The sequence below is a fragment of the Sceloporus undulatus genome, chromosome 1, assembly GCF_019175285.1.
Source record: "Sceloporus undulatus isolate JIND9_A2432 ecotype Alabama chromosome 1, SceUnd_v1.1, whole genome shotgun sequence".
Lineage (NCBI taxonomy): Eukaryota > Metazoa > Chordata > Lepidosauria > Squamata > Phrynosomatidae > Sceloporus > Sceloporus undulatus.
The window spans coordinates 159604585-159610584 of NC_056522.1; the positions used below are offsets into that span (position 1 = coordinate 159604585).

A 6000-nucleotide genomic window follows, 5' to 3' on the forward strand; every position below is an offset into this window, starting at 1 on the left:
TATTTGTTGAGGTCACAGTGCCAATATATGCTCCCTCAAGAAGGAGAGATTTGTGTACAACTGGCAGATATGCAGAAGAGGAAAGGTCACTCGTAAAGCGTCTCATAAGAGCAGCATCTATCCAAACCTATGAGTTGAGGATCCTAGTTAAGATCAGGATGGAAGCTTTCAACACTTAAAAATTGAGCCTCTTGGCATTCAGAGCTACACTGACCTGTTGAATGTTTCAGTATTTTATTCTACTTTAACTAATGAGTCAGATCCCAAGGTAGACCCAAATTATCTTGTTTTTAAAAGTATCTGCAGTAAGAAAATAAAAACAAGCACCCCTCTCAGAGGGTTGTGCTCAGAGATGCCCAACTCAAGCTGTGGCTTCACAAGGGCTGAAAACTGGCACAAATGAAAGTCTATAACCAAACTTAAGATGAAGGATCATTCCTCCCCATGGGTGGGGGGAGGACACAAGTATTTATTTTATGGATTGCTATATCATTTTTAACATGTTTACAGGGACAAGGAAGGGGAGAACAATGACTTGTATACTTGTCCCTTCACATTTGCTGGCATTAGAAACACAAAACCTCAATGAATGTGGGAAAACCACAAATAACAAAAAAACCATGTTTATAACTGAGAGAACCCCTCTGTAGGAATCTCTAGGTCCTCCAGTGCAACTCTGTGGTCAACATCTGCCAGACCTTGACCATAAAACTGCACTGGAGGAGCTACAAAGGCCCAGTAGTAGAGTATTCTCTGTAGGAATCTCTAGGTCTTTCAGTGCAGCTTTTGGTTAAAATTGACCATAGTTGCAGTGAAGGACCTAGAGAGAACATATTAATCAAGTTTGTGAATAATCAAATCTGCAAATATGAAAGTCACAAATATGGAAGTATAATTGCTATTGCTATTACAGTGGACCCTTGTTATACCCTGGGGTTTGGTTCCAAGATCCCCCGTGGATAACAATATCTGTGGATGCTCAAGTCCCATTAAATATAATGACATAGCAAAATGGTGTCCCTTATAAAAAATGGAAAATCAAGGTTTGATATCTGAAATGTACACTTTTCTTGAACATTTTCAAATTGTAGATGCTTGAATCCGTGTATAAAAAAGATCCATGTATAAGAATGGCCGATTGTACTAAGAGGCAGCCAGAACTACATTTCCTTTGCAGCCACAAAATCTCCCTGAGTGGCGTTGGGTCATTCATTTTCTCAACCTTGGGTCCTCTGGACATTTTAGACTTCTTGATTATTTGGGCAAGCTGGCTGGGACTTCTGGGAGTTGAAGTCCAAAAACATTAGGAGAGCTAGAGATTGAGAACCACTGGAGGGTGTGCTTAAATGCACTGATAAGTGGTATAGAAATGCACACTCATCCCTCCATATTTGTGCCTTTGAATATTCATGTCTTTGATTAATACATCCTCTCTAGAAATCTCTAGGTCCTCCAGTGCAACTCTATGGTCAACTTTAAGTAAGCATCTCACTGAAAGACCTAGAGATTCCTAGAGAGAACATTCCACTGGGTATTCGCAGCTCCTCTGGTGCAACTCTATGGTCAATCTCTAGCAGATGTTGACCACAGAGTTGCCCTGGAGGACCTAGAGATTCCTAGAGGACACATCTACTAGGCCTTTGTAGCTCCTCCAGTGCTACTCTATGGTCAGTGTGACTTGACCATAGCGTTGCCCTGGAGGACCCTAGCGATTCCTAGAGGGACACATCTACCATGCCTTCCTTTGTATCCTCCTCCATGCTACTCTATGGTCAGTGTCTGTTGGACGTTGACCATAGAGTTTCCTGGAGGACCTAGAGATTCTCTAGAGAGGACACAGTCTACCAGGCCTTTGTAGCTCCTCCAGTGCAACTCTATGGCAGTGTCTGTCGGACGTTGACCACAGAGTTGCCCTGGAGGACCTAGAGATTCCTAGAGAGGACAGATCTACTAGGCCTTGTAGCCCTCCAGTGCAACTCTATGGACAGTGTCTGTCAGACGTTGACCATAGAGTGCCTGGAGGACCTAGAGATTCTAAGAGGTGTCCTCTGAGGGGAAAACTGGGGCTTTGTTTTACTTGAGGCTGTCCCCACTTCCCAGGAGTCCTGTGCCCTAACCCTGGCGAACAGGGAGGGACAAGTGTCTATGGCCCCAGTGGAAGGAGGCGGTGTCGAGGCGCGTTTGCCCCGCAGTGTGGCCGCACGGTCCCCAATCCTCCCTGGCCTCCCTCTTTGGCAGTTAGGCCTCCTTGGGCCGAGAGGGGCTCACCTGTTCCCTGCGCAGGCGCCCTACTCCTCCCCTCCGCCGCCCCCGCCGCCGCCGCCCAGGGCGGAGAGGGGGGGAGAGGGCGAGGCGGGAGTCCGTCCCGCCCCCGGGATAAGGGCCGCGACGCACGGGGACGAAGCAGGGAGCAGCGACGGCCGCCCCGAACGCAGCACCTCAGCAGCGACGCCGCCCTCCTTCTTTTCCTCCCACCTTCCCTCCCTCCCTCCTTCAACGGCTGGTGCGCGAGACCCAATGGGGAGAAGGAAGGAGGGGGGCGCCGTTGGGGACGAGCACAAGGCGCCTCAACGCGACTTCCCCCCCTTCCCTCTCTCTCCTCCTCCTCCTTCCTTTCCCTTAAGCCACAGTTCCCCAACAGCAACTGCGCTGCGCAGAAGCCGTCGCCGGCCTGCGCACCTCCGAGAGACACACAGAGAACGAGAGATACAGACACACACCCGGACCGAAGCGCCATGGCGGAAGTACTGCGCAGAGCGCGCGCGCGCTCCGTGTTAATGACGCGGTTTAAAACGGATGTAGCCCAGGCGCGGGAGTACGCTCATCATCCCTCCAACATCTACGCCTTTAATATGGCGGGTTTGATTCATACGTCCTCTCTAGGAATCTCTAGGTCCTCCAGCGCGACTCTATTGTCACCTTTAAGTAAACATCTCACTGAGAGACCTAGAGAGGACACATCTACTAGGCTTTTTGCAGCTCCTCAACTCAACTCTATGGCAACGTCTGGCAGAAGTTGACCACAGAGTTGCTCTGGAGGACCGAGAGATTCCTAGAGAGGCCACATCTACTAGGCATTTGCAGCTCCTCCTTCAACTCTATGGTCAACGTCTGGCAGAAGTTGACCACAGAGTTGCTCTGGAGGACCCAGGGATTCCTAGAGAGGACACATCTACTAGGCATTGCAGCTCTTCCAACTCAACCTATGGTCAACGTCTGGCAGAAGTTGTACCACAGAGTTGCTTCTGGAGGACCGAGGAGATCCTAGAGAGGACACATCTACTAGGCATTTGCACGCTTTCCAACTCACTCTGGTCAACGTCTGGCAGAAGTTGACCACAGAGTTGCTCTGGAGGACAGAGAGATTCAGAGAGGACATCTACTAGGCATTTGCAGCTCCTCCAGCCCAACACTATGGTCAACTCTTGGCAAAGTTGACCACAGAGTTTGCTCTGGGGACCAAGAGATTCCCTAGGAGAACACTCCACTAGGCGATCGCAGCCTCCTCAGTGCAACTCTATGGTCTGCTTCAACCAAAGTTGCCCGGAGTGACCTAGAGATTCCCAGGACATTCTCCTAGGGCATTTGCAACTCCTCAGATGGAAGGATGCCAGTGTTCATCTGTTTTGTCACAATACATTTCCTAACGGGAGGCACAACCAGGACTGGGGAGGTCTCCCTAGGCTTTCTCCGGCAGGGGTACTCAAAAGTTATCGGCCAAACCAAGAACAGGAAGACTCTAAGCAGGGGGAGGCAACCTGCGGCCCGCGGGCTGGATGCGGCCCCGAGGCCCTTGGACTGGCCCCAGCCTGGTCCTGCCGCCGATTGCCGCCGGGGCCTTTGGCCTCTCACGCGTGGGCCTTTGGCGTCTCTTCCAACTCTATGATTCTATGAATAATAGCAAATTTGCACCAGTGCTGTACGAAAAACTCATGAACAAGCCTACATGTACTGGGCTTCTTCCCCCCCCCTGAAATTATATCACACACACACACACACACACCTGCTGTCACTAGATCTTGTGCACAGAACTATGGCCTGTTACAGACAGCCAAAATAAACTGCTTTGAGTCACAGTGGAGGTATGTGTTTCAATGATGCATGCATTCCTAAGATTCCAGAAGCCACACAAAGCACCGCTCCATTCCTTAGGGCTGGATGCTGGCTTGTGTGTGACTTCTGGATCTTAGTGACACATGCATCATTGAAACCCATACCTCCACTGTGACTCGAAGCGCTTTATTTTGCTGTCTGTAACAGGCCTATGTTACATTCAATGGAAGTACAGTCAGCCCTCTACATTCCAAGTTTGACCTTGCAGATTTCATTAATTGTTCTCTCTAGGATCTCTAGGTCCGCCAAGTGACTCTATGGGCAATTTTGAACAATGGTGCATGGAAGGACCTAGCGATTCCTAGTGAGAACACTTCTCAGGCATTGTTATGTCCTCCCACAACATTCTCTTCTGAACTTCCAGCAGATGTTGAACATAAGAGTTGGGTTACAGGCCCTAGATTCTGGAGGAGATATTCTTTCAGGTAAAAAAGAAACCCTTGGTTTCTTGGGGTTCTGCACTTCCATGGGTCCTGTGTCCAAATCCCAGGGAAGTGGAGAGACCACTGTCTGTGAAAGAGGAAAAGGAAGAAAGAGGAGAGGAGAAGAGAGCTGCATGTGGGAGGAAAGCAGGGCTCCGCAGGGACTTGACCCCGTCCTGGAAACCAGGAGTGCCAACCACAGCGCCTTTTGCTTTTTTTCTGGCAATGCAACAAGGAGAAAAAGCAAAACCTGAGAGAAACAGGAGTTTTCTCTCAGGAAAAGAAAACCTGACAGAGTTTAAAACAGAACATAAAGCTTCAAATGTTTCAGGTATTCCTTTTTGCAACCTAAAAAAGTCATGAAATCTTACAGACACCTCCTTATGCATCGTAACTGCCTTTAAGATGCATCCTAGGAGTGGTTTTGTTAGGGATCTCTTCCTACATACTGTTGTTGGTATTTGTTGAGCCTTGCTCTTAAAATACAGAGATAACTTACCTGATCATCCAACCGCAATGGAAACGGGTCTGGGTGATTTTGAGTAAACGGTTTGTGTGGATTCTTCATAGAACTGCTATAACCCAAAGGAGAGAAACCCCCCCATACAAACACACTAGGGATTGCTTCCCACATGAAATAAAGCGAATCACCAATCGGTTAAAACGACAATTGTTCCAATTGAAACCGGTTCCTGTCGTAAGTGATCGATTCCTGTCAGTGACACAAGTGAGCAAATTCAAAACACCCAGTTTTTCCTGACACTAGTTTTCCAGCAATTCTTTTAAAAGATCATCTGAAGCGTGTTCATCATGTGGAAACGATGTTGGATCTGAAATTGCATTATTTGGAGGGAGGACATAGCAGAGGGCGGGACAAGGAGTGTCACCACCCAGCCTTCTCTTGCTTGAAATACGCCTTTTGTTCAAGTTCCACCAAACACGTGGCTTGGCTTCGATTTTCCTGGTGGATTGGCTATAAGCTAATCGATCATCCTGTAAGGAGGTGGCATGAATTTTTTCACGTATTTCTAGAGGAAAGGCGATAATGTGATCCTATTTGTGAGGTTTTGAATTTTTTTAATTTTTATAATATGATCGATTACACATTTTTTCAATATACAGCAAAATAGCATAAGCGAACAATGGCTTCTCAATGGAAGAATTCTTTGTCCTTTGGCGAGCATTAATTTTGGGTGCCCATCGACGGCGCTGCAGGGGGCGAGGGTGTCATTTAGAGAGGTTTTCAGGGGTGTATGACAGTATAAGCGATACAGGGTCTAATGGGAAGATGGGCAAAGGGCCATTTTGATCAGCATTTGGTCATTCTGACGGAAGACGTTGGGGGGGGGAGAGCCACAAGAAATGGTAAAAGGTCAAGAAATATAGGATAAAAGAATGATGAAGATAACAGGGAGAAAGAGAAAATAAAGGAGAAAATTGCAAGGATCAAAATAACTTGGTATAA

The 6000-nt window shown here is 47.8% G+C and overlaps 1 protein-coding gene across 1 annotated transcript in view; it reads right to left on the minus strand.

Moving 5' to 3' along the window:
- ZC3H13 (zinc finger CCCH-type containing 13) overlaps nt 1-2669 on the minus strand; it is a 54133-nt gene extending 51464 nt beyond the window's left edge. The window contains 1 exon segment of the mRNA XM_042445291.1: nt 2269-2669. The gene's annotated coding sequence lies outside the window, so the exon portion shown is untranslated.
- Between the last annotated feature and the right edge of the window lie 3331 nt (nt 2670-6000).